The sequence below is a fragment of the Leucoraja erinacea genome, chromosome 12, assembly GCF_028641065.1.
Source record: "Leucoraja erinacea ecotype New England chromosome 12, Leri_hhj_1, whole genome shotgun sequence".
NCBI classification, from domain to species: Eukaryota; Metazoa; Chordata; class Chondrichthyes; order Rajiformes; family Rajidae; genus Leucoraja; species Leucoraja erinaceus.
The window spans coordinates 47,382,119-47,400,677 of record NC_073388.1 but is presented as its reverse complement, the minus strand read 5'-3'; the positions used below and the strand labels follow the sequence as shown (position 1 = coordinate 47,400,677).

General features: G+C 47.7%; 1 protein-coding gene across 4 annotated transcripts in view; it reads right to left on the bottom strand.

Annotated features, from left to right (window-relative positions):
* The window catches only part of ccdc160 (coiled-coil domain containing 160), a 29,547-nt gene extending 11,265 nt beyond the window's left edge, over window positions 1–18,282 (bottom strand). For 3 of the 4 annotated variants that reach the window (XM_055644091.1, XM_055644092.1, XM_055644093.1), the window contains exon 1: window positions 18,101–18,282. The gene's annotated coding sequence lies outside the window, so the exon portion shown is untranslated. Of the gene's footprint in view, window positions 1–16,604; window positions 16,818–18,100 lie in introns of those variants that run through there. The other variant, XR_008724366.1, reaches the window with a different exon arrangement.
* Window positions 18,283–18,559: the final 277 nt, after the last annotated feature.

Genomic DNA, 18,559 nt, shown 5'->3' with positions numbered 1-18,559 from the left:
GGTTTAAACGGTTTAGAGATGTTTAGAGGGCTTCAGATGGGTTCAGGTGTGTTTAGAGGAGAATAGGGGGGCTAGAGGTATTCAGAGGGTCCCAGAGGGGTTTAGAGGCGTTATAAGCCCCCCGTGAGAAATTGAGGGAGGAGAGGGAGAGGGGTGAGGAGAGGGAGGATGGAGAGGAGAGAGGGATGGGGAGGGGGAGAGAGGGATGGGGAGGGAGAGGGGTGAGGAGGAGATGGAGAGGGGGAGGAGAGAAGGGTGGGAGAGGGAAGGAGAGAGGTATGGGGGGGGGGGGGAGGTGTGGGGGAGATTTGGGGAGGGAGGGAGAGGAGGAGGGATGGGGCAGGGGAGGGAGGGGGGGGGAGAGGGGGTGGGGGGGGAGAGAGAGGGGGAAATAGTGAGGGGAGAGAGAGGGAAATAGTGGGGAGGGAGAGTGGAAGGGGTAGGGGTAGGGACAGTCCATCGGTTCCCCATTCCCTATCACCCCCAATCCTCTTTCTCTATTCCCACACATGTGATGACGCGCTTCGACACAGGCTGCGAGGTTGGTGCTGGGGCTGCTGCAAAGGCATCTGTAAATGGATCCATTCCGATTGGACATCTGTGAGCATTGGGCATTGTGACATCACACGATTGAACGTTGACCAACATGTTATGGGTGAGCGCGCGTGCACACACACACACACTAGATAGACTAGACCAAGGGGGACCCGTTGGGTCCCGTCCTTCAAAGGGGGACCCGTTGGGTCCCGTCCCTTCAAAGGGGGGGGGGGGGGGGGGGGGGGGCGGCGTCACACATATACTAACCACCCCCCACACACACAGGGGGGACGGGGCGGGGCAAGAGGGGGGGAATGGGAGGGGGGGGGGAGAGAGGTGGTGGAGGGAGGGGGGGAGTGAGGTGGAGGGTGAGGGAGGTGGAGGGGGGGGAGAGGGAGGTGGAGGGGGAGGGAAGGTGGAGGGGGAGGAGAGGGAGGGAGAGAGAGAGAGAGAGGAGGGGTGTTGAGGGCCAGGTTATTGTGCTGGCACCATATGGACAGTCGCTCGATTACTCTTCTATACTCTGACTCATCCCCATCAGTGATACATCCCACGACAGTGGTGTTGTCAGCAAACTTGATGATGGGAGTTCGCACTATGACCGGCTACGCAGTCATGAGTATAGAGTGAGTACAGCAGGAGGCTGAGCACGCAGCCGTAAGGTGCTCCCGTGCTGATTGTTATCGAGGCTGACACATTTCCACCAATACGAAGAGACTGTGGTCTGTGAATGAGGAAGTCGAGGATCCAATTGCAGAGGGATGCGCAGAGACCCAGTTCTGCGAGTTTGGTAACCAGCTTGGAGGGGATCATTGTATTAAATGCCGAGCTGGAATCAATGAATAATTTCCTGACATACGAGTTATTGTTGTCCAAATGGTCCAGAGCGGAATGGAGAGCCAGCGAGATCGCATCCACCGTTGACCTGTTGTGGCAGTAAGCGAACTGCAGTGGGTCCAGGTCTTTGTTGAGGTAGGAGTTGATTTGCGCCATGATCAACCTATCAAAGCACTTCATCACCACCAATGTTAGTCCACTGTTCAATAGTCATTGAGGCATGTCACCTTGCTCTTCTTGGGCACTGGTATAATTGATGCCCTTTTAAAGCAGGTGGAAACCTCAGACCTCAGAAGTGAGAGGTTGAAAATGTCTGTAAAATCTCCAGCCAGTTGGTCCACACAGGTTTTTAGAACGCGACCGGGTATACCATCAGGACCATTCGCTTTTCGAGGGTTCAACCCCCTGAAGGATTTTCTGACGTCGGCCTCTGTGACTGAGACTGAAATACTATCACAGCGAATGGGGGCTCGGGAAGACACATCAGTATTCTCCCTATCAAAGCGTGTGCGTAAAACGCATTGAGCTCATCAGGGAGTGATGTTTCACCGACATTTGAGCTGCCTCCTGATTTCGCCTTGTTGGAGGTGATTGCATTCAGACCCCGCCACAGCTGCCGAACATCTGTCTCATCCTCCAGCTTGGAGCAGAAGTCCCTTTAGGCCTTTTTGATGGCCTTACCAAGGTCGTATCTGGGCTTCTTGTAGACCACGCTATCATCAGACATGAATGCCCGGTGTCTGGTCTTCAGGAGACTGCGGATCTCAAAGTTCATCCAAGGTTTCTGATTGGGAAACACTCTGAAGGTTTTTGTAGGGATGCAGTCCTTCACACATTTCTTTATGAAGTCTGTAACGACTGTGGCATATTCGTTCAAGTCCGTTGCCGAGTCCCTGAACATTGCGCAGTCTACAAACAGTCCTGTAGTTGTTCCCCTGCCAACCCCCCCCCCCCCCCCAACCAGCTCTGTACTGTCCTCACCTCTGGGGGTGTGCTCTTCAATTGCTGCCTGTAGGCAGGAAGAAGCAGCACCGCGGTATGGTCTGATTTACCGAAGTGAGGGTGAGGGATAGAACGATAGGCATTCATGATGGTGGTGTAGCAGTGGTCGAGGGTGTTTGGTCCTCTGGTGCAGCAGGAGACATGTTGGTGGAAGTTCGGGAGCAATTTCTTGAGGTTTGCTTTTTTGAAGTCCCCAGCTATGGTGGTAAATGCCTCGGGGTAAGATGCCTGGTTTTTGTTGACCACAGCATGCAGCTCTTCCAGTGCCAGACGGACGTCTGCCTGGGGTGGGATGTAGACCACGGTCAGGATGATGGAGGTGAATTCCCTTGGGAGGTAGAAGGGACGGCACTTCACCGGCAGATGTTCGAGGTGTGGAGAGCAGGAGTTGGACAGGACTGCCACGTCTGAGCACCACGCAGAGTTGACCATGAGGCAGATGCCCCCTCCTCTCCCTTACCCAGATGCCCGCGTATGGTCCATACGGTGGATGGAGAACCCTTCAGGCTGGACCGCTGAGTCTGGGGGGCTGGGGGTGAGCCATGTCTCTGTGAAACAGAACACAGAGCATTCCCTCAGCTCCCTTTGATAAAGCAGCCTTGACCTTAAGTCCTCCACTTTATTTTCAAGGGACTGTACATTGGCCAGTAGGATAGTATGGAGAGGGGGCCGAAGTCCCCTGTGCTTCATTCTGACCTGAAGTCCTGCCCATCGGCCACGTTTCCGGACACAATGGAGGCTTCCACATAGTTTCCAGGTACTGAGTTACTGTACCTGCGGTTTCTGCGAACCTATGCTGGAACGGGGATTCCCTCTCAGATGGCAGCGCCGTAGCGATCGGGGGTTCCCTCAAAGTCTGCAGCTCCAGCTCCATTGTTCCTGGAAGATCCAGCTCGTCGGCTCTGGAGGTTATTCCGGAGTTTCCAGATACAGTACCTGCGTTTCTCCGACGGGTCGGGTGTTTTCCAGCGAGCGTGGGAAAATTTAAAGTCGAGGGCTCCCGCAGAGAGAGGGGGGGGGGGGGGGGGAGTGCGGGAGAGGGGTGTGGGGGTGGGGGGAGAGAGGGGAGGGGGAGAGAGAGAGAGAGGGAGAGAGAGGGAGAGAGAGAGAGAGGAGAGAGAGAGAGAGGGAGGGAGAGAGAGAGGGAGAGGAGAGGGGGGAGAGAGAGAGAGGAGGGGGAGAGAGAGAGGAGAGAGAGAGGGAGGGGAGGGAGGGAGGGGGAGAGGGGAGAGGGGGAGGGGGGGAGGGGAGGGGGGCAGAGGGGAGGGGGGGAGAGGGGAGAGGGGGGAGAGGGGGAGGGGGAGGGAAGGGGGGGGTGAGAGGGGGGGAAGGGGGGCAGGAGGGGAGGGGAAGAGGGGAGGGGGAAGGGGGGATGGGGGAAGAGGGGAGGAAGGAAGAGAGGGAGGTAGAGGTGGGGGGGAGAAGAGGGGGGGGGGGGGGGAGGAGGATGGGGGGGTAGAGGTGGGGGGGGGGAAGAGGGGGGGAGAGGGGGGGGGGAATAGGGGAGGGGAGGGGAGGGAGGGTGGGTGGTAGCAGAAGGGAGCGGCGGGAGTAGGCGGGGGTAGGTGGGGGGGCGGGATGAGCGGGGTGGAGGAGCGCTCTGGTTTCCAAAAAGACATTGTGGGCCGAATGGATTCTGGGGCTGGCAGCCAACTTTTGGAACGATTTTAAAAGCCAGGCCGAGGCAATCAATTTGGCTGCAGCCACCCGACAACCAAAATACATTTTGTGAACACAAACATTTTACAAAGGCGAGGCAAACAATTGGGCAGCAGGCACCCGACAACCAAAAATCAGGGGGTGTAGAGGGAGTGGGGGGTGAGAGGGTGAGGGAGGGGTAGAGACTGAGTGGGGGAGGGCAGCATCACAGGGGAGGGCTGCTTCTCTAAGAATGAAGCTGTCTCTGCCTTGTTGATTCTTGCTTGGTTGACTGGGAGATAAGAAGTGAGAAGGAGAGCCATCTGCTGCTGCCTCCATTGCCTTGGAAACTGAGCTAGCACGCTATCAACCTCTATACTGGAATGTATACAATCAACTCCCGCAATGGAATGTTGTGCCTGAGTGAGCCTTTCGGCATTTACGAATCGTCAGCTCATGAGTCTCACAGACTGCAATAGCTCTATCCAGGATCGCGGACAAGCTTTCTTCTCAGCTTGTCGTTAAAAAGACCACATAGCAACTCTAATAAATTTGTCTTAGAAGATCGCCAAATCTGCAAGTTCCTGCAGCCTTCTTTACAGCACAAACAAAAGACTTAATAGTTTTGTTCTCATTCAGAAGTGGGACTCTTCCAGTCTCAAAGCAGCTGCTCCAGCCACAAGTCTGCGAGCCAGAGGTGGTTCGGGTGCGTCTGCAGCGTAAAAAACTGATGCAGAAGGCGTACTACGACCGTTCTAGTTGTCCTCTCCAACCATTCTCAGAGGGCTAGGTGGTCCGTCTCCAAACCCAGAAGGGGTATAACCATATGGGCACGGTCTAGGACGTGTGTCTGGAACCACGGTCTTATTTGATTCAATCTGGCGGAGGTCTACACGAAACCGACGACATATTCAGCCAGTAAATAAGCCGGTGCCATTGATGCAGGTTCAGTACAATGATGCAGATGACCTAGATGATGTGTTATGGACAGATGATGGAAACGACTATCTGAATGATGGACATGTGATAGCAGACGGTGAGCAGTTCTGCGACCAGAACTTTGTTTCTGTACCTGCAAAAGGACTGCCCATGTGGCACAAATGAAGACCTGTACTGTACGCGTGCAGGACGGGTCAGCAAGCCTGTGGCTAGATATGGGAATTATGTCTAGATGCAGATCTTGAACTCTAACTATAACCGACTTTACTTATATTTCTTACAGTATATCCTCCATTGCTTTACTGGAGATTATAATTATTATAGCTTTACTAGACCAAGTGGGACCCGTTGGGTTCTGTCCCCTCAGCGCGTGGCAGCAGGGGGGCGGGCAAGCATGCGGCATCTTACACACACACTAACCACCCACCTTGATATTGTATTAATATTATTTTTTTTGCTCTTTTTACCCCATCCCCCGCCCTATCCACTCATGCATAGCCCCCAACTGCACAGGCGCGGCAAGAGAGGGAGGGGGGTGGAGAGAGGGCAGGGAGAGAGAGAGAGGGAAGGGGATGGAGAGGGACGGACAGGAGAGAGAGAGGAGAGAGAGAGAGAGAGGGGCAGAGAGAGAGAGAGAGAGAGGGAGAGAGAGAGGAGAGAGGGAGGGAGAAGGAAAGAGATAGAGGAAGGGAGAGAAACGGAGGGAGGGACAGGGAAATAGAGATCGAGGGGGGGGGTGAGCGAGGGAGAGAGAGGGGGAAGGAGAGAGAACAGAGAGGAGCAGAGGAGAGCAGAGAGAGAGGGAAGAGAGAGAGGCAGAGAACGAGAGAGAGGGCCAGAGAGAGGGGAGAGGGAAGGAGAGGAGAGAGAGAGGGCAGAGGAGAGAGTGGAGGAGGCAGAGAAGGGAGAAAGCGAGAGAGAAGAGAGAGAGGAGAGACAGAGAGCGAGGAGGGAGAGAACGAGAGAGGGCAGGGAGGGGAGAGCAGAGACAGAGAGCAGAGAGCGAGAGCGAGAGAGAGGAGAGAGAGAGAGAGAGAGAGAGGGAGAGAGAGAGCGGGGAGAGAGCGAGAGGGGGAGCGAGAGAGCGAGAGAGAGAGAGACATAGAAAGGGGAGAGAGAGAGCGAGAGAGGAGAGAGAGAGAGAGAGAGAGAGAGAGAGAGAGTCAGGAAGAGGAGATAAGATGGAAAATAAATACAAACTCTCAATGGTAACATTATCGAACACACTATGAGCTATACTTAGTGTTTAAGAAGGAACTGCAGATGCTGGAAGATCGAAGGTACACAAAATTGCTGGAGAAACTCAGCGGGTGCAGCAGCATCTATGGAGCGAAGAATCCATAGATCGCTCCATAGATGCTGCTGCACCCGCTGAGTCTCTTTCCAGCAATTTTGTGACTGATGAGCTATACTTACCTTGGTCTAACTGTTGCAGCATCAGGGAGCTTCAATATGGCAGTGAATGCACTAAAAGAGAAAGCTCGAAGAGCTCTGTATGCAATAAAAAGAAGATTCTACAACATCCAGATTCCAATTAAAATCTGGCTTTAAATATTTGACAGTGTAATCCAGCCTATTGCGCTTTATGGTAGTGAAGTATGGGGTCCGCTTAGTCACCATAGTTATAGTAAATGGGAAAAACATACAACGGAGGCCCTGCATGCGGAATTATGTTGGAACATTCTCCGTTTCCAAAGAAAAACACCAACAAACGCATGTAGGGCAGAATTAGGCAGATACCCACTGATACTAAATATCCAGTAAAGAGCACTAAATTTTTCTGTCCTGTTCTCAATCACAGCTTTTGTGTTAAGTCAATGGAAAAGCAATAGGGAACAAGATGCTAATTTCAGAGTATGAAAATGGCGATAACATTTTCAATACTGAAGATATGAAAGTGAATTAGGTGTCAAATTAAACTTGATAAATTACAGACTTGGTTTTTTAAAATCTCAAAATTTTGTAACATTGTTACTATGATATTTCAAATACAAATTAAAACTACCACCATTTTATTGGATAGAAATGGCACATACGGTCTTGCACAAAATGAACAGAAGTATGCAATTCCATCCCAAACAGGGTTTGATTTTTGAAATATTGTGAATGAAAAGTGTATAGAAAATAGGACGATACAAAATTTGGGCATTGAACAATTATATATGCATATTAATATAATTGAACAATTATCATTTTTAACTTGCTCAGTGAGTAGGTAAGTGAGTTGCAAAGTAACTCAGCGGGACAGGCAGCATCTCTGGAGAGAAGAGGAATGGGTGACGTTTCAGGTCAAATTCAGTCTGAGGAAGGGTCGCGATCCAAGCGTCACCCATTCCTTCTCACCAGGGATGCTGCCTCTCCCGTTGAGTCACTCCAACATTTTTGTGTGATTACCTTCGATTTAAACCAGCATCTGCAGTTCTTTTCCTACACTTCATATTTAACTAACCTGAATGCAGCAAAGGTCAAATATTGGGATTTTTAAAAATATACAAACATAATTATATTGTAAAAAATCTAATAATCTATATCTCATTCGATAGCCTGAGGCATATAGTTTTTAGTTTTACATTCGACAAACTTAAAATACTTTGCTTACATGATATCTATCTATTTATCTATCTATCTATATATCTATCTATCTATCCATCCATCTATCTATCTATTTTTATATAAAACTCTCGTGCCATCCGACCGGCTGCCTTTCCGCCTTTAGATTCGTTCCATCGTGTGATGTCACAATGCCCAATGCTCGCAGATGTCCAATCGGAATGGCCGATACTCGCAGATGTCCAATCGGAATGGATCCATTTACATGTACGGCTGCCAGCTGCATTTCTTCCTTTGATTCCTTGCCATGCCGAATCCAGACGCACAATCGCCGAGATCTTTTCCATTTCGGCAGAGATTTCACTTTTCTTTCAAAGTATCCGCTCCTCATTACATTTTGTCGTGTTTAAGTACACATTTTTAATCAAATCCTTCTCCCCCCCCCCCCCACCCCCCAATATTTAAAAATAAACTGGCTTCTCACCCATAGAAGCAGCCATTTGGGTAGACATTGCACTTTTCATTCCAACTATCCACTCCTCATTAGATTTCGTTATGTTTATGTCCACATTTTTCATTAAATCCTTCTCCCCCAACTCACTCATTTTGTCGCCTCCTGCTGGCCAGCGACCATAACGGCTGCTGGCGCCCGCATCTCGCCTCAAAGACGCCATTTAAAACCAGCCGCACTGCTCATTCCTGAGCCGCTTGAGTTGGAGGACCACGTCTCCCGTGGGGGCTACGGGTAGGGAACGGCTGCATTGGGGGAGCAGACCCAACGGGTCTGCCCTTGGTCTAGTTAATATATAAAACTCTCGAGCCATCCGACCGGCTGCCGTCCGGCTGCCTTTCTGCCTTTTGATTCGTTTCCATCGTGTGATGTCATAATGCCCAATGCTCGCAGTTGTCCAATCACAATGCCCGACGCTCGCAGATGTCCAATCGGAATGGATCAATTTACATGGACGGCTGTCGACTGCCTTTCTTCCTTTGATTCCCTGCAACTCCGAAACCAGACGCAGAATCGCCGACATCTTTTCCATTTCGGTAGAGATTTCACTTTTCTTTCTAAGTATCCGCTCCTCATTACATTTCGTCGTGTTTATGTACACACTTTTAATCAAATCCTTCTCCTCCCCCCCCCCCCCACCCCCCAATATTTCACAAAAAAAACTGTCTTCTTACCCATAGAAGCAGCACCAGCCCCAGCCCCTGGTGAACGTTCCATCGTGTGATGTCACAATGCCTCATGCTCACAGATGTCCAATCGGAATGGATTCATTTACATATGCCTTTGCAGGAGCCCCAGCACCTGGTGAACGTTCCATCGTGTGATGTCACAATGTCCAATGCTCAAAGACATGTGCTAGACAGCGACCCCTCTCTCCCTGGGAGGCTCAATGACTTTTACTGTTGTTTTGACAAGGGCAACCATCAGTCCCCCTCTTTAACCACAGAGCTGGGTGACACTACTCCTACTGTCTCAGAACATGACGTCAGAACCCTGCTCCGCCAGCTTAACACCAGGAAGGCAGCAGGGCCTGACGGTGTGGCGCCTGCTTTATTAAGACACCGCTCTAATGAACTGACACCCGTCCTCACCTCCATTTTCAACTGGTCACTTCAACTCTCAATTGTGCCTGCTTGTTTCAAGTCAGCTGTGATCATACCAGTCCCCAAGAAAAATAACATCACTTGTCTTAACGACTATAGGCCTGTTGCCTTAACTTCAGTCATCATGAAGGTTCTTGAGAGACTGGTATGCAAACATCTTTCCAGCATTACACTTGACCCCTATCAATTCGCCTACAGAAGTGTAGATGATGCAGTGTCCCTCTGTGTGCACTCCATCCTCCAACACCTGGAATCCAGATCCACATATGCTCGCATTCTTTTTGTGGATTTTAGCTCCGCTTTCTTTATATTTTTATTATTTTATACAATTTTTTAACAATACAGAACAAAACAAACAAGAAAAAATAAAATTAAAACTGAAAAAGACAACAGGAAAAAAAAGGAAGGAAAATAAATAAATAAATAAATAAAACAAAGCCGCCAGACATAACAGTATTGGTACAATCCACATGATGCTACACAGTCATGCATTCAAACGCAGAAGTAAAGGAAAAAAAAGGAAGGAAAAAAAATAATAATAAAAATAATAATAATAATAAAACAAACCGGCCAGACATAACAGTATTGGTACAATCCACATGGTGCTACACAGTCATGCATTGCAAAAGCAGAAGTAAAGGTCACAGGACTACATCACTGCAGATAATATGAAATTATTGGACTTTGAGATGGTTGATAAATGGTCCCCAAACACTTAAAAAGTTGTTTGGTACCTTGGAGTTGTAGAAGCTTATCCTTTCCATCTGTATGATTATTATCATTTCATTGAGCCATTTTTCGAAGCAGGGGGGTGTAGATGATTTCCAGTCTGTTAGGATCATTTTCTTGGCTGCCACCATTCCAAGCATCAGTGCTTGTTGTTCTTCAGACGTGAAGTACAAAGCAGTCTCTGAGCATCCAAAAAGTGCCAGTTCTGGATCAGGGAGAATATCTTTTCCATAGACCCCAGAAAACCACTTAAATATTTTAAACCAGTATCTTTGTATGAGGACAGAGCCAGAAAATATGTGTTAAAGAACCATCTGCACTTTTGCATCTGTCACATAATGGAGAAATAGCAGGGTAGATTCGATGTAATTTGGTCTTTGAGTAATAGAGTCTGTGGATGACTTTAAACTGAATCAGTTTATACCTGACATTGATCGAACAAGTTTGGATTCTGGTCAGACCTTCATTCCAAGTGTCGTCAGACACCTCGAAATTCAGCTCAGTAGACCAGGCTTCTTTCAGATGGGTAGTGGATACAGAGGTGGTGAATAGACTCACAAAGCGAGATATTAGATGTTTGGAGTCTGGAGGAAGCTGCAGAAGCTCATAGAGTGGGCAACTGTCAGGCATGGTTTGAAAATTTACAATTTGATCTTTAACGTAGTGCCTAATTTAGAGATAGCGAAAAAAATGAGAGTTGGAAAGGTTAAATTTTGATTTCAGCTGATTAAACAAAGCAAACATTTTGTCAATATATAGATCTCTGAGGGTCGCAAGGCCCTTGTCTCTCCAGACAGCAAACACCCCATCCGTCTGTGATGGCAAAAAGGAGTGGTTGTGACATATGGGGGTGTAAATAGAGACATTTGACAATGTACTGAAACTTCTTATCTGATTTAAAATTCGAATAGAATTTCTTAAAATGAAGTTCTCACCAACCAACTTATGTGGGGATTCTGTTTTGGAAAAAAGCAAAGTACAGAGGGAGGAATTTTTTACTGCTGTGTTTTCAATGTTTAGCCACGAAGGGGTATTATTATTATTATCCAAAGGTTCATCGGGGAATCCCCATTGCCAGTAAATCAGAGCTCTAGCATTGGCTGCCCAATAGTAGTGCCTAAATATAGGAAGGCCCATGCCTCCCTCATTTTTTGGCTTTTGAAGATGTGCCTTTGATATACGGTGGGCTTTATAGCCCCAAATGAATGGAAGGATAATGGAGTCCAAGTTTTTTTAAATGATGAAGTAAGAAAAATTGGAAGATTTTGGAATAAATATACGAATCTAGAAAGAGACACCATCTTGATAGCGTTAATACGCCCCACTATAGACAAGGGTAAAATCCTCCATTTCTCTATGTTCAGTTTTAACTTTGTAATCATATCAGCGTAGTTGAGTTTGAATATAAGTTTGGGGTTTAGGCGTATTTTGAGTCCTAGATATGTAAAGTGGGTCATATACTATCTTAAATGGTAGAGCCTCAAGAAAATTTGAATCTATATTATCTGATAAAGGCATGAACTCACTCTTACTCCAGTTGACTGTGTATCCAGAAAGCTTGCCAAATGATTTAATAAAATCTAACAAGGGAAGAAGAGGCTTCTGGATCGGAGAGATATAGTAATGTGTCATCGGCGTAAAGCCCCACACGACTTTCCACATTCCCCACCTTTATACCCCTGATGTTTGGGTGACTCCTGATACCTATTGCGAGGGGCTCCAGAGCAATATCAAAGAGTAAGGGGGACAGAGGATCTCCCTGTCTGACCCCACGTTGTAAGTCAAAAGGTCCAGATTTATCATTATTAGTGAGGATGGATGATGTCGGACAAAGATACACCATTTTGATCCACGCAATAAAGGAATCCCCAAACCCAAATCTTTTAAGTGCCTCAAACATATAGGGCCACTCTCCTGTAAATGGTGTAGTTGATACACACTTTACAGGAACTGGGGGTCAACTCATCTCTATGTAAATGGATCTATAGCTTTCTATGTGACAGAAAACAGGTGGTAAAAATTGGTAACCATGTCTCACTGGCTAGGTTCCTGAACATCGGCGCCCCCCAGGGTTGCGTTTTATCACCTCTTCTGTACTCTGTATACACACATTTTTGCTGTTCACACTCTGACTCTGTCTTGTTATTTAAGTTTGCAGATGACACATCTGTGGCAGGTCTTATTACTAATAACATCGAAACCGTTTACCGTAGTGAAGTAGAGGAGCTAGTAAGGTGGTGTGAGAACAACAACCTCATACTTAACATCTCAAAAACTAAGGAGCTGGTTGTTGATTTCAGAAAGAGGGCCACCCCCCTCCTCCCTCTCTTCATCAATGGAGAGGTGGTTGAGAGGGTCACCTCCTTTAAGTTCCTCGGGACCACCATACATCAATCCCTATCATGGGAGCTCAACACCAGTCTCATAATCAGTAAGTGCCACCAGCGACTCTACTTCCTGCGGCAGCTTAAAAAATTCAGGGTCGGTCGACCAGCCATGACCCACTTCTATAGGTCTACCATAGAAAGCATACTCACATTCTCTATGCTTGTCTGGTATGGTCACACAACCTCGCAGGATAAGATTCGGCTGGAGAGAATAGTGCGCCGAGCTTCTAAGATTATCGGTTGCAGCAGACTTCCCTCAGTGACATCACTTTACTCAACAAGACTCACCAGAAAGGCCAAAAAAATCATAGCAGATCACTTTCACCCGGCACATTACCTCTTTAATCTCCTCCCATCAGGAAGGAGATATAGAAGCATTAAAAGTAAAACATCTCGCTTCAGAGACAGCACCTACCTCCAAGCCATCAGATATTTGAATTTGCACTAATCACTTTGCACTTTCTTTTGCACTGTATTATTTATTGTGGTGTATGTGGTGGTTGTATTGTACTGTATTGTATCTGTCTGAGAGCGAACCAAGACACATTCCTATCAACTTGTTGACACGGCAATAAATTTCTTGAATCTTGAATCTATATTTAAGAGGGAGTTAGATGTGGCCTTTGTGGCTAAAGGGTTCAGGGGGTATGGAGAGAAGGCAGGTACAGGATACTGAGTTGGATGATCAGCCATGATCATATTGAATGGTGGTGCAGGCTCGAAGGGCCGAATGGCCTACTACTGCACTTAATTTCTATGTTTCCCTCTCCTCACCCCTCTCCCTCTCCTCACCCCTCTCCCTCTCCCACCCATCCCTCTCCCCCCCCACCCCCCCTTCCCTCTCTACCCCCCTTCCCCCTCCCCCCTCCCTCCCGCTCTCCACCCGCCCCCCCTCTCCTCCCCCCACCTCACTCCTACTACTAATGCACCTTAATCTACCCCTCCTCTGTCTCTCTTCCATCACTCCCCCTACCCCTCCCCTCCTCCCTCCCCACTCTTCCATGTCTCCCCCTTCCCCCCCACTCTCCCTCCCTCACTCTTTCCCCTCTCTCCCCCCCCACCCCCTCTCCCCCCCACTCCCTCCCCACCCCCCCACCCCCCCCCCTCATTTCTCTCCCCATCCCCCTCTCTCACCCCCTACCCCGCTCTCCTTTCCCTCCCAAATCTATCCCGTTTCCTCCTCCTCCTCTCCCCTCCCTCCCCTCTTCTCACCCCCTCCCTCCCCCCACCTGTGAGTTTGGGGGTGGTTAATTTGAGTGTGATGCCGCAGCCCCCCTCCCCTCCCCCCCCAAACGCTGTTGGGGAAACAGACCCAACGGGTCTGCACTTGGTCTAGTGTAACAATAAATGTGACATTTAATACCAATAAATTGAGCATAATACTTGCTGAAAAAGGCCTTTTCATAATCTGAGTTACATAGAAAATAGGTGCAGGAGTAGGCCATTCGGCCATTCGGCCCTTCAATCCAGCACTGCCATTTAATATGATCATGGATGAGCATCCTAAATCAGTACCCAGTCTCTTGCCCAGAGTAGGGGAATTGAGGACCAGAGGACAATAGGTTCAAGGTGAAGGGGAAAAGATTCAATAGGAATCAGAGGGGTAACTTTTTCCACACAAAGAGTGGTGGGTCTGCCGAAGTCAAGCTGCCAAAGGAGGTGGTTTAGGCTGGGACTATCCCATCGTTTAAGAAACAGTTAGACAAGTACATGGATAGGACAGCTTTAGAGAGATATGCACCAAGCACAGGCAAATTGGACTAGTGTAGCTGGGACATTGTTGGCCAGTGTGGGCAAATTGGGCCGAAGGGCCTGTTTCCACACTGTGGTACTCTATGGCTATATAACCGGGGTCCTGCACAACTGCAGTAGGACCTCCTTGCTCCTACACTCAAATTCTCTCGCAATTAAGGCAAACTTGCCATTAGCTTTGTGTAGGAAAGAACTGCACATGCTGGTTTAAATTGAAGATAGACACAAAATGCTGGAGTAACTCAGTGGGACTCTGGAGAGGAAGAATGGGTGACGTTTTGGGTCGAGACCCTTCTTAGCTTTCTTCACTGTCTGCTGTACCTGCAAGCTTACTTTCAATGACTGATGAACAAGGACACCCAGATCTCGTTGCACCTCCCCTTTTCCTAATCTGACACCATTCAGATAATAATCTGCTTTCCTATTCTTGCCGCCAAAGTGGATAACCTCACATTTATCCACATTATACTGCATCTGCCATGCGTCTGCCCACTCACCCAACTTATCCAAATCACCCTGCAGCCTCATAGCATCCTTCTCACAGCTCACACTGCCACCCAGCTTTGTGTTCAAGTTCAAGTGAGTTTATTGTCATGTCCCTGATAGGACAATGAAATTCTTGCTTTGCTTAGCACACAGAACATACTGTTACTACAAAACAGATCAGTGTGTCCATATACCACAATATAAATATATACACACATAAACAAATAAACTGATGAACTGCAAATAGCAGATAATGGGCCACCAATAATCAGAGTTTTGTCCGAGCCAGGTTTAATAGCCTGATGGCTGTGGGGAAGTAGCTATTCCTGAACATGGTTGTTGCAGTCTTCAGGCTTCTGTACCTTCTACCTGAAGGTAGCAGGGAGATGAGTGTCAGGGAGATGGCCAGGATGGTGTGGGTCTCTGATGATACTGCCAGCCTTTTTGAGGCAGCGACTGCGATAAATCCCCTCGATGGAAGGAAGGTCAGAGCCGATGGACTGGGCAGTGTTTACTACTTTTTGTAGTCTTTTCCTCTCCAGGGCACCCAAGTTGCCGAACCAAGCCACGATACAACCGGTCAGCATGCTCTCCACTGTGCACCTGTAGAAGTTAGAGAGAGTCCTCCTTGACAAACCGACTCTCCGTAATCTTCTCAGGAAGTAGAGGCGCTGATGAGCTTTCTTGATAATTGCATTAGTGTTCTCGGACCAGGAAAGGTCTTCAGAGATGTGCACGGCCAGGAATTTGAAACTCTTTACCCTTTCAACCATCGACCTGTTGATATAAACAGGACTGTGGATCCCCATCCTACTCCTTCCTGTCCACAATCAGTTCCTTGGTTTTGCTGGTGTTGAGGGCCAGGTTATTGTGCTGGCACCATATGGACAGTTGCTCAATCTCTCTTCTATACTCTGACTCATCCCCATCAGTGATACGTCCCACGACAGTGGTGTCGTCAGCGAACTTGATGATGGAGTTCGTACTGTGACTGGTTACGCAGTCATGAGTATAGAGTGAGTACAGCAGGGGGCTGAGCACGCAGCCGTGAGGTGCTCCCGTGCTGATTGTTATCGAGGCTGACACATTTCCACCAATACGAACAGACTGTGGTCTGTGAATGAGGAAGTCGAGGATTCAATTGCAGAGGGATTCGCAGAGACCCAGTTCTGCAAGTTTGGTAACGAGCTTGGAGGGGATGATTTTGTTAAATGCCGAGCTGTAATCGATGAATAACAGCCTGACATATGAGTTTTTGTTGTCCAAGTGGTCCAGAGCGGAGTGGAGAGCCAGCGAGATCCCATCCACCGTTGATCTGTTGTGGCGGTAAGCGGACTGCAGTGGGCCCAGGTTTTTGTCGAGGTAGTAGTTGATTTGCTCCATGATCAATCTCTCAAAGCACTTCATCACCACCGGCGTTAGTGCCACTGGTCGATAGTCATTGAGGCACATCACCTTACTCTTCTTGGGCACTGGTATAATTGATGCCCTTTTGAAGCAGGTGGGGACCTCAGACCTCAGAAGTGAGAGGTTGAAAATGTCCGTAAAAACTCCAGCCAGTTGGTCCGCACAGGTTTTTAGAACACGACCGGGTATACCATCAGGTCCAGGCGCTTTTCGAAGGTTCACCCCTCTGAAGGATTTCCTGACGTCGGCCTCTGTGACTGAGACTGAAATACCATCACAGCGAATGGGGGATCGGGAAGGCACATCAATATTCTCCCTATCAAAGAGTGCGTAAAACGCATTGAGCTCGTCAGGGAGTGATGTTTCGCCGACATTCTAGCTGCCTCCTGGTTTTGCCTTGTAGGAGGTGATTGCATTCAGGCCCCGTCACAGCTGCCGAACATCTGTCTCATCCTCCAGTTTGGAGCAGAAGTCCCTTTTGGCCTTTTTGATGGCCATACCAAGGTCGTATCTGGGCTTCTTGTAGACCACGCTATCATCAGACATGAATGCCCGGTGTCTGGACTTCAGAAGACTGCGGATCTCAAAGTTCATCCAAGGTTTCCGTTTGGGAAACACTCGGAAGGTTTTTGTAGGGATGCAGTCCGCCACACATTTCTTTATGAATGACCCCCCCCCGGGTCACATGCGTTAGTTATTTTTCGAAGACTTTGCTGATCACAGGCAGCACACTTTAACATTTAAAATATATGAAGTGTTAGGCTATAGTAGCGATGTTACAAAACTTACCTTCCTTCGGCGGTGCTGCAGTTCTGCCACTGGCCGTGTGTGTGACTTTGGCGCCTTTGGGGGGGGCGGGATCAAAATCCAGTTTTCTCCTGCCTGTTGCAGGCGGATTTCTTCGGGCTGCTAGCTGCTGAAGAATAATCGATCGGACTTCTGTTCCCGTTTTAAAAAATTTTTTTTTAAATCACGAGACAATTTAATAATTAGATTAAAATAAAAGTGACTTCTAACACCCTCAACGCCTACGTGATGGATCGCAAGAATGGGACAAAACAAAGGGTAAGTCGTCTATTTTACTTATAATCTTGCTTCTTGGGATGGCTTTAATCTATTTTTACGTTGCGAAAATGTGAGTTGGGCCCCCATACGAACCGGCAGTGTTTTTCCTGCCGAAATGGAGTTCAAATTCACTGCAAATGCAATGTTCCAATCGATCGCGTTCCAGAAAAACCCACTCGCAAGGTGATTTAAATACTTTTTTTTTGACAATCATGTCATAAAAGCATCTAAATCGTCTATATTTTGTGTTATTGTCTATCCATAGTCAATATTTTTATACTATATATCAGTTTTAGTCCCATGTATTGTGCAAAAAAAAAAATGTGTTTGATTATATGGAGTGGATGTTTCTAGATTAATTTATGGGAATTAAACATTAAATTCCTTCCATCTGGCATATAAATTCACGACAGTGAGATTTAAAAATCCTGTTATATTGTGAATTATTGTGTGAATGGGATTAGTTTGTTATTTGGATATTTGGATTTGAAAAAATATCCTTTTCTTAAGAAATGGAATCTACAGGACATTCTTAATGGGAAAGTAATGGGCAGAAAGGCATGTCATGCGTGGTTTGAGGAGCAAAAACTTGTAGTTTACAATGCCAAAATTGAAAAGTTGAGGAAAAACAAGGTGTACAGAGTTGCTTATTGGTTACAATCTGAGGAGTATGATGATGCTACTGATTATGATATGCCAATGTACCAGCTAGCAACTGATCTTCTCCATAAAGACCTGGTCTATTGCTAGAAATTGTAATTTATTTACCTATCTGTTACGGACCTACTACATATAATACAATAATATCAAAGTTCTGATCTTGAGAATATTACATTTTTGAATTTACAAGAGTCAAAGATCTTTGGTCTGGGTGTTTATTACTATTTCCGTCACAACGGTCAATTTTTAACTACAATTACTAACTAACAGCTTTTGTGTTAAGTCAATGGAAAAGCAATAGGGAACAAGATGCTAATTTCCGAGGATGAAAATGGTCATAACATTTTTAATACTGAAGATATGAAAGGGAATTAGGTGTCAAATTAAACTTATTTTTATGCTTTATCTGATGGGATAAATTGCAGACTTGATTTTTAAAATCTCAAAATGTTGTAACATTGCTAACTATAGCATTTCATCTCGCTGCGCGCACTTACTTCCACAAAGGTCCAGGAAACGGGTTTTAAACTATTGCGCTGTTGACTAAGGCAGTCTGTTCAACGGCTTTGTGTCTGTGGAGGTTTCGTTGAGCTAGCAATCTACATTCAAACAGCCGGTTACCGCCAAAGATCTTATAGCTTTGGTTACCGCTCTACAACTGAACGCGGGGGGGGGGGGGGGGGGGGGGGGGGGGGGGGTTTGAGGCGGGTGCGTTGCCCTGACGCCGGTTGTTATTCCACATTTGAACCGTTGTCCTGGCGGCGCGCGACGCCGCGAAGATGCTGTGTTTTATGTTAATAGACGACGCTGCTGCGTTTTATGTTAATGAGCGACGCTGCGGGGCCTTATGCTAATGAGGCTCGGGCAGCAGGCAACCCCGCCCCCGCGTCACGTGGGCGGCTCTTCGCGCCACTTTCGGAAAGCCGACCAGGGGCGAGCAGCAGCGGCAGCCGCCC